This window comes from Lepisosteus platostomus, chromosome 6 (genome assembly GCF_059453375.1).
Source record: "Lepisosteus platostomus isolate fLepPlt1 chromosome 6, fLepPlt1.hap1, whole genome shotgun sequence".
Taxonomy (NCBI): Eukaryota; Metazoa; Chordata; class Actinopteri; order Semionotiformes; family Lepisosteidae; genus Lepisosteus; species Lepisosteus platostomus.
The window spans coordinates 12822951-12832925 of NC_142616.1; the positions used below are offsets into that span (position 1 = coordinate 12822951).

A 9975-nucleotide genomic window follows, 5' to 3' on the forward strand; every position below is an offset into this window, starting at 1 on the left:
ACTGTGTTGTGCTGTAGATACAAACTTTTATATTGAGTCTCTGTATCATCACCCAGAAATCCACCAAATTTCTATTAAACTCTTAAAGCCTACAGATGCCAAATAAGAGATCAACTGCCTTCTAACTGAATGATATAAAACCTGCAGTTAAATCTCTCTCTCTGCACCCCAGCTGTCACATAATAAATAGCAGCCTATCTCCCGATTCTAAAACTGCACGCTAAGCAGGAAATACATCTCTAACCCAGGTATCTTTACCCAGGAAACACTACTTCCCTAAAAAACACAGAATAGCAAGCTCTCTCTCGCAAGGTTCAGGTTTTTAACTGTGTTTTGTGTTTAATGTGTTATCTGTTGTGGATCCATAAATTCATCTAGTCTTGCAGCGTCAGGTTACAGAACCTGCAGCCTCACCCTGTTAAATAAGATTCACCTGGGGGCTCAGAGTATATCTCCTGGAGTAGAGGGGGAACAAGGAGAGATTTGTTTGTTCTGTTGGTTCTGTTGTATTTTGTGGTGTGTTACTGGAGTAGTTACCCTCCTCTATTGATTTTCTTTAAAATTGAACTAAAAAATTGAACTAGTTCAACATTATATTTTGGTGTCCTGCCTCTCCAGATCAGCTCTGTGCTGTTTGTGTTGTATTGAGATGGTGCTGATCTTCTCCTCTGATCGTCTCTGTTTCTGCTTCTCTGTGCTCAGGAATGGCCTCACCCAGCAGTGTCCTGTCTGAAGAGCAGTTCCAGTGCTCTATCTGTCTGGACACATTCACCAGCCCAGTGTCCACTCCATGTGGACACAACTACTGCCTGGCCTGTATTGGAGGATACTGGGACAGCAGTGATGTGTGTCAGTGCCCACTGTGCAAGGAGACATTTTACAGAAGACCTGATCTCCGTGTGAACAGAAGTCTGGCAGAAATCACTGAGAAGTTCAAGAAGACCAGAGTCAGCAGTGATGAAGGACTTTGTGCTAAACCTGGAGAAGTGTCCTGTGATTTCTGCACTGGGAGAAAACTCAAGGCTGTGAAATCCTGTCTGGTCTGTCTGGCCTCTTACTGTGAGACTCACATCCAGCCTCACTATCAAGGAGCTGCTTTCAGGAGACACAGACTGATTGAGCCTGTGAAGAGCCTTGAGGACAGGCTGTGTGAGAAGCATGAGAGACTCCTGGAGCTGTTCTGCAGGACTGACCAGACCTGTGTTTGTCAGTTCTGCACTGAATCAGACCACAGGACACACAACATTGTCCCTTTAGAGCAGGAATGCAGAAAGAAAAAGGTGGGTTTAGAACTGAATATTTTATGTAAAACTTTCACGTAGTAGATTTATCACTAGAGTATTGATCAGGAGGTGTGATGTTACTTCATGAACTGATATTCCTTTAGCAAAGCTGTAGTGTATACCTAGCAATCAAAAATAGCATCTTCAAAGGAACAGACTCAGTGTAGTGGTCTGGACAGTGATACATGAACATGAATGATTTAGCAAATAGTTTCAGTTGTGGTTTTACTTGAATTTCAGTCCAGTGTTTGAGTACCAACAGTAGTGAATTCAGTGTCTCTGCTCCCCTGTTTGTCTACAGACTCGGCTGAAGAAGACTGGGGCAGAGGTACAACAGATGATCCAGGAGAGACTGAAGAAGGTGGAGGAGATCAAACAGGCAGTGGAGCTCAGCAAAGTGAGTCCTGTCAATCCTTCTGAGTGGGGTACTGCAGGGCCCAGTGCTGGGGTCACTGCTCTCTCCTCCACAGAGAGAGGACACTTACGAAGACTAAGGAAGATAAAAAGAAAGAGGAAGAAAAATTGAATCTAGTAAAGGACAAGATATGCTGTGTATCACCCAGGTTTGAGGAGATTACAGGGGTGTGTGGCGTATATCTCTTCCTAAATGTAAAGCACTTTTGGAATGAGAAGATTTATATACATGCAATTGATTTATTAATCATCACATTTCAGTGTTATTTTACTCCTTCCGGTTACCTCATGAAGTCTCCTGGTGTCTCCTCAGAGCTCTGCAGAAAGAGAGATTGTGGACAGTGTGCAGGTCTTCACTGCTCTCCAGGTCTCCATTGACAGAAGCTTGGCTGAGCTCATCAAGCTGATTGAGGAGAAGCAGAGAGCAGCAGAGAGGAGGGCTGAAGGGATCATTAAAGAGCTGGAGCAGGAAATCACTGAGCTCAAGAGGAGAAACACTGAGCTGGAGCAGCTCTCCCACACTGAGGACCACATCCACTTCCTACAGGTCAGCACCCACTTTAGAGAGCAGATACAGTATCTACAGAGAGCAGAGAGTCCTACAGGTCAGCACCCACTGTAGAGAGCAGATACAGTATCTACAGAGAGCAGAGAGTCCTACAGGTCAGCACACACTGTAGAGAGCAGATACAGTATCTACAGAGAGCAGAGAGTCCTACAGGTCAGCACACACTGTAGAGAGCAGATACAGTATCTACAGAGAGCAGAGAGTCCTACAGGTCAGCACACACTGTAGAGAGCAGATACAGTATCTACAGAGAGCAGAGAGTCCTACAGGTCAGCACACACTGTAGAGAGCAGATACAGTCTCTACAGAGAGAAGAGAGTCCTACAGGTCAGCACACACTGTAGAGAGCAGAAACAGTATCTACAGAGAGCAGAGAGTCCTACAGGTCAGCACACACTGTAGAGAGCAGATACAGTATCTACAGAGAGCAGGGAGTCCTACAGGTCAGCACACACTGTAGAGAGCAGATACAGTATCTACAGAGAGCAGAGAGTCCTACAGGTCAGCACACACTGTAGAGAGCAGATACAGTATCTACAGAGAGCAGGGAGTCCTACAGGTCAGCACACACTGTAGAGAGCAGATACAGTATCTACAGAGAGCAGAGAGTCCTACAGGTCAACACACACTGTAGAGAGCAGATAAAGTATCTACAGAGAGCAGAGAGTCCTACAGGTCAGCACACACTGTAGAGAGCAGATACAGTATCTACAGAGAGCAGGGAGTCCTACAGGTCAGCACACACTGTAGAGAGCAGATACAGTATCTACAGAGAGCAGAGAGTCCTACAGGTCAGCACACACTGTAGAGAGCAGATACAGTATCTACAGAGAGCAGGGAGTCCTACAGGTCAGCACACACTGTAGAGAGCAGATACAGTATCTACAGAGAGCAGAGAGTCCTACAGGTCAACACACACTGTAGAGAGCAGATAAAGTATCTACAGAGAGCAGAGAGTCCTACAGGTCAGCACACACTGTAGAGAGCAGATACAGTATCTACAGAGAGCAGAGAGAGCTACAGGTCAGCACACACTGTAGAGAGCAGATACAGTATCTACAGAGAGCAGAGAGGCCTACAGGTCAGCACACACTGTAGAGAGCAGATACAGTATCTACAGAGAGCAGAGAGTCCTACAGGTCAGCACACACTGTAGAGAGCAGATACAGTATCTACAGAGAGCAGAGAGTCCTACAGGTCAGCACACACTGTAGAGAGCAGATACAGTATCTACAGAGAGCAGGGAGTCCTACAGGTCAGCACACACTGTAGAGAGCAGATACAGTATCTACAGAGAGCAGAGAGTCCTACAGGTCAGCACACACTGTAGAGAGCAGATACAGTATCTACAGAGAGCAGGGAGTCCTACAGGTCAGCACACACTGTAGAGAGCAGATACAGTATCTACAGAGAGCAGAGAGTCCTACAGGTCAACACACACTGTAGAGAGCAGATAAAGTATCTACAGAGAGCAGAGAGTCCTACAGGTCAGCACACACTGTAGAGAGCAGATACAGTATCTACAGAGAGCAGAGAGAGCTACAGGTCAGCACACACTGTAGAGAGCAGATACAGTATCTACAGAGAGCAGAGAGGCCTACAGGTCAGCAAACACTGTAGAGAGCAGATACAGTATCTACAGAGAGCAGAGAGTCCTACAGGTCAGCACACACTGTAGAGAGCAGATACAGTATCTACAGAGAGCAGAGAGAGCTACAGGTCAGCACACACTGTAGAGAGCAGATACAGTATCTACAGAGAGCAGAGAGGCCTACAGGTCAGCACACACTGTAGAGAGCAGATACAGTATCTACAGAGAACAGAGAGAGCTCACTGTGTGACTCTTAGTGATCTATACTGGGCTCTAGGTTTCAGACTCAGAGGTAACTTATTGCCTTAGAAGGCTGTGACCCCCCATGACTCTGAGTCTCTCCTGCTGTAGAGTTTCCCCTCCCTGTGCTCCCCTCCACACCCCAAGGACTGGTCTGACATCCCTGTTCACCCTGATCTCTGTCTGGGGGCTCTGAGCAAGGCTGTGTGTCAGCTGGAGGACAGACTCATTGAAGAAATGGAGAAAGTGCCTGGAGTCAGTGAGTATTACTGTTTGAACACAGCTTGTCTATGAGGTTCTAAACACCTGTCAATGGCACTCAATCAATCTACTATGAAGAAACTGTGTGTCTCTTCTGCTGTGTTATGAACAGGACTGTCTTCAATGCTGTCTGTGTTGAGATCAGGTGTGTGAACAGTGTGTCTTCACTGCTCTCTGTGTTGAGATCAGGACTGTGAACAGTGTGTCTTCACTGCTGTCTGTGTTGAGATCAGGTGTGCAGCAGGGTGATCTTGTGTGTCAGGGGTGTGTTCAGCTGGAGAAAGTACTGTGTGATGCTGCTCCTCCCACAGGGGAGTTTGAACTGCTCTCTGTCCCTGAGCCTCAGCTCTGCCTCAGTGCTTCACAGTCAGAAGCTCTGGAACAGAGAAAGGGCTCAGACTCCTGTGAGGAGGCTGCTCAGTCACTCCTGTCCTTGTCTTTGTACTGGAGGCAGTGGGAGGTGTGGAGCTGGACTGTGTGATAACAACCTAGATGAGCTGTCAGTGTCTCTTACAGACCCACAGCTCCACTGGCCAGACAACACACTCCTGTGTGTTACTGTCCTGCCTGAGAGATCAGCACAGCACTACAACACACAACACTGCACACCTGGAGACTAGACTCCAGCAGGAATGTGCTCTCAGCTCTCTAACATCTTTCTCTCTGTTTCCAGAGTTTGAGAGGCTCCGCAAACATGCAGGTGAGTCTGTTGTCACTGACAGGAACTTGTCATTTACAAAGGTCACAGCAGGGTCACAGGCCGGTTCAATGAAACTCCTTACAGTACATCCTTAACTGACCGGGGGGCTGGACAGGAGTTTAGTGTTTCTCCTCTTCAGGGGCTGTGGAGACCCTTCTGGCTCAGAAGCTCCCAGGAAACCAGTCTCTTGCTGTAGGAGATTCATGTCTTCAGTAAGTCTAGAGACCTGTCCTCCTCATGAGGTCCCTGACCTTTCTTCACTTGTCCAGGACCTGGAGAATGAGGGTCATCCAGGCACACCGGGCACTCTGACCTGGGCACGCCACTGAGCTCCCTTCCCATCAGCCGCTCAGAGCTGGCTGGGCAGGGCACAGTCCAGAAGGCTGGAGCGTGTGTTGCCACAGCCCCTGACCTCTGGAGAAGGCAGTCTCTGGCCTGACCTCTGGGGCACCTCAACTTGCCGGTAGCTGCTGTACAGGTCCAGAGAGCTGAACCAGCGCTACCCTGAGACATAATCCAGCACCTCGTCAGTGTGGCTCAGGGGACAAGAGTCCTTCTTGGTGACGTTGTTGAGTCCCTGTAGTCTGTACAGACCAGCAGTGAAGCGTCCTTCTGCAGGGGGAGATCAGGGCCTGTCAGAGGGCTCGATCTCCCCTGCTGCAGTCAGACCCCGGACTGCTTCCTCTGCCTCGGCTCTCTTGTGGATGGCCAGGCGGGGGGAGGGATGCAGATGGGTCTTGCTTCGCCAGTGTCGATGGTGCGCTGAGCTTCGTTTGTACGAGTACAGTCTTCCTCTCTTCCAGCAAACACATCTGCAAACTCTCGTAGCAGAGTCCTTGGTTGTCCCTGCTCTGCCTCACTCAGTCCCTCTTTTCTGTGCTGAGAAAACTCCTCCACCATTTTGTCTGATTTTGTTGTGGTCTTGAAGGCCGAGCCCCTGTCCTCAGTTTCAGGATGCTGCTCCCTCGCACCGTGGGTCAGTGTCTCCTGGTTCAGGGGGAGACTCTGGGCTCCCTGCTGTATCTCCATGGTAACTCTGGGCTGCTCTGGAGCTGTTGCACTGGTACCCAGGAGGAGGTGTGGCCCCTCGCTGCTATTAGCTTGAGGGCCACTCGGCATTTCCTGCTGGCACTGCTCTCGAGACGCACGGTTCTGCACAGAGGAGTTCAGTACCAGTGACTCCATCCTCTCACCTGGCCATCCAGGGAAAGCTCTCTTCACTGGTCTGCAGCAGAACTGCCAGGTTCTCTCCTTCTGTAGTCTGTCTGAGCCAGGCGCTGCCTGTAGGAGTTATACTGTACCTGACCATCGTGATCTTCAGCATGAACACACACCTGCAGACTCACACAGCTGAGCCTTGAAGAGCAGGATCACCAACACATGGCTCAACAAATACAAACAGGGAAAACAGTGAGATCTGGTGGGAAATTAATTATTAGTCCAGCAAACTGATGTCGAAACGAGTAAGGAAAGTTATTGAGGTGAAATCATTCTGTGCAGTAATATCCACAGATGTCCTTCCATCAGCTCTTACAGCCATTCCTGCAGACTGCCTTCATCTAGAACTGACACAAATCATCACTTTTAAAAAGATGGTGATTACAGTATTTTTATTTCTTTAACCTTTATATTTGACTACATAACTTTAATATCTGTTCCCCCAGTTTCTGAATATTCCTGCTTTCCCTTAAGAAATACAATTGTAGAGTCTCATCACAACAAAAAAATCACAAATCTGTTCAATTCACACCAGAATGTGACAAAACACACAACCTATTTAAATATTTTTTTATTTTTAGTTCTCTCTTCTCCCTGGAATATCTGAAAATTCACTATTGCATACAAAATACTTTACATACAGCTACTAATAAAGATATCCAAAAAAAATCAGTTTTAATAAATTACTTTTATGAATAAACATTAACAAACTTCATTGTTTATCAATGTTGTTTAACTGGAAAGCAATTTTAGTTAAACATTAAAATACTTTTCCAAGTGACGGACACATGACTTCCTGCCGTAGTGCCGGTGTTGTTTCCCCTCTATTCTCCTGTGATCCAGAGCTCCGCCTGTCCCACACTGAGCTCTCTCCCCATGTGAAGAGGCGCTGGGAGTCAGTCCTGTACTCCAGTCACCTCTAGAGGGCAGCAGCTCTCACTCTGGGCTCGTTGCAGTGGAGAGCAGGTTCAGCTCGGAGCTGCGGACTGATTTCAGCGGCCAAGTTCGTTGCTCTTGGTCTGAAGTTGGCGCGCTAGTTTAACACGGAGCTGTGTGCTGACCAGGGGCTGAGCTCCAGTTAGTGCGCTGTGTCAGTTCGTTACAACTGACCCACAATGTCTGTTTTTCAGGTTTCCATAAGTATTACACTGATTTGTGTGTAACGAACAAGAAAAAAAAGACACACACAAGCTTTGTCTGTTCTCTCTCGGGTTCCCCTGTCTTGTGTAAAGACAACTTCAGCCTTAATTCAGGTGACAGAGTTAAATACACTGACAGACAGCTCTTAACACACACAAACAACAGATCCTTTTTATTACTGTCCTCAGCAGCGCAGGAGGAGACAAGCTTGCAGTTACTGCCTGTGTGACTCAGGGCTCCTGTTATTGTTAATGAAGTGGCAGCAATTTCAGCTTCTAAGAATTTTGTCTTAACGAGACTTTTACAATCTAACTGATAGAGAGGAACCAGAATAACCATGAAAAGACAGTCTGATCATTTTTCTTCTTGTGAAATAATGTATCCATCAGTATAAAGATGCCCTCAGCCGTGTGATCTGCACACAGTGGATCATCAGGTCTCCTTCAGATTTAAAGACACTTTCTCCCAAAGGAGCCAGACTCTCGCAGTGTGAGAGCTCTGCACACGCTCACAGCTCATCTCAGCCGGGCTGGGCCTGTCTGTCCTGACCAACCCAGGAGAGCCCATTTCCACAGGTCCGCCTGCCCAGTCTCTCCAGTCATATCAGAAAACATCCAGAGCATCTGGACCGGTCCTGTCTACACTGTCATGTCCACTACACGCTGGCCACACAATCCTGACACTTTCTGAAGTGTTTTCTTTATTTTTACCTGCTGGACACAAACAAGCGCCAGTGACTGCAGACGAGTTCAACCCAAACCAGTGATGTGAACCTGTGACTGCAGGCATCACGTGCAAACTGTACCAGAACAGTGGAGAAGAGGACAACGGGTTTTGTGTAATTAATTAATTAATCAATCTACTCTGTCACAGTTTCTAACTAAATATTTACTGGCAAGGTATGTTCAGATCACAGAGTTTTTTAGGTGAGGGTGGAAATACGTCAGTCCTACTTAATCTGGTTCATTTCATAGCCAGCAGGTTGTGAAGAAAGAAAGGAGAAAATATAAAAATATAAAAGACGCTATTCTCATCAGATAGCAATGAGCACTAATATATCAAAGTAGAGGGATAAAAATCACCTTACCTATTTAAACATTGTAGAAAAAGTCCATTTCTTGTTTGCAAAAGGGCCTAATAAACCTCATGCAGGTAGATCATTCATCAGAGAGGAATATATTCCAAATGTTCTGAATTCTGAAATATTTATTGCTGGTACTGTTTGTGTGTATGTGTCTGTGTGTCCAAGCATTGTGCAGCACTGGTTGTTGTGGGAGATAGGAGTTTGATGTGCTGGTGTGAGAAGAAACTAGTGTTTTACAACAGTGTTTACTGAGCTTGTGTTTTTTTGTTGTTATTTTATATTTCTCCTTTGGGGAAGGAACACACCTGAGGTGGTTAGTTGATAGAATAACCCTCAGCAAACCAAGCCAGAATTTCTTAGTTTTGTTTTTATACCTTGCCATTGTGAGTGCGTTTGCTGGGAAATACATGACTCCTGGGCCTACACTACACACATTCAGTAAGAGTTTTATCTCTGTGCAGACTGAACAGAACTGTAGTTTACTGCAGTGAGCTTTCTGTTGGTGTGAATCCTGATACACACTCTAGACACCTGCATCTGTACTTTCATCTGAGAGAGGAGTGAGATACAGATCATTTCATCCTGTCTGTCTGCTCTCTGATCCACAGCTGATGTGACTCTGGACCCCAATACAGCAGCTCCATGGCTCATCCTGTCTGAGGATGGGAAACAAGTGAGATATGGAGACACATGGCAGTATCTCCCTGACAATCCACAAAGATTTGATTATGTTGTCAGTGTCCTGGGAAAGGATGGGATCACCTCAGGGAGACACTACTGGGAGGTGAAGGTGGGGGAGAAGAGTGGTTGGGATTTAGGAGTCGCCAGAGAGTCCATCAACAGGAAGGGCCAGAACACATACACCAGCCAGGATGGTTACTGGGTTCTTTATCTAAGGAATGGGAACAGGTATGAGGCTAATTCTGTCCTCCTCCCCCTAAGCCAGAAGCCCCAGAAGGTGGGGGTGTATGTGGACTATGAGGGGGGACAGGTCTCCTTTTACAATGTGGACAACAGGTCTCATATCTACACCTTCACTGCCTCCTTCACTGAGAAACTCTTCCCATACCTCAGCCCCTATAACAATAGTAGAGGTACAAACTCAGCCCCACTGATCATCTGTCCTGTCAGTCACACAGACTGAATCAGCACATTTTCTGTGACAGGAGCTTTCTGGGAAAATAAATCATTTAGTTCAACTCTTGCATAGATCAAATTGTTCTCCTTTGTCTTCTTGTTTCTCTTTTATTTCCTTTTAATTGAGATTTATAATTTCTTTCACCTTTTTTTAAAGATGTTTATAAAATCCCAAAACTGATTTTGCTGTTTTTGTATTGCCCAATCGAATACTATGAAGTGTTTGTGATTCAGTATAATAAAATACATCATTTTGTCAACAACTTTACTTCTCATTTATTTTCTGCTTTTAACCCTGAAAAAGAGAGCTAACTACAACAAACAGGCTAAGAGCTCATC

General features: G+C 46.4%; 1 pseudogene across 1 annotated transcript; it reads left to right on the forward strand.

Moving 5' to 3' along the window:
- Positions 1–377: 377 nt before the first annotated feature.
- LOC148660412 (E3 ubiquitin-protein ligase TRIM39-like) lies at positions 378–9899 on the forward strand (annotated as a pseudogene). Its single transcript, XR_015939779.1, has 5 exons — positions 378–1280; positions 1585–1680; positions 2011–2244; positions 4208–4359; positions 9058–9899. The product of XR_015939779.1 is annotated as an E3 ubiquitin-protein ligase TRIM39-like (transcript).
- Positions 9900–9975: the final 76 nt, after the last annotated feature.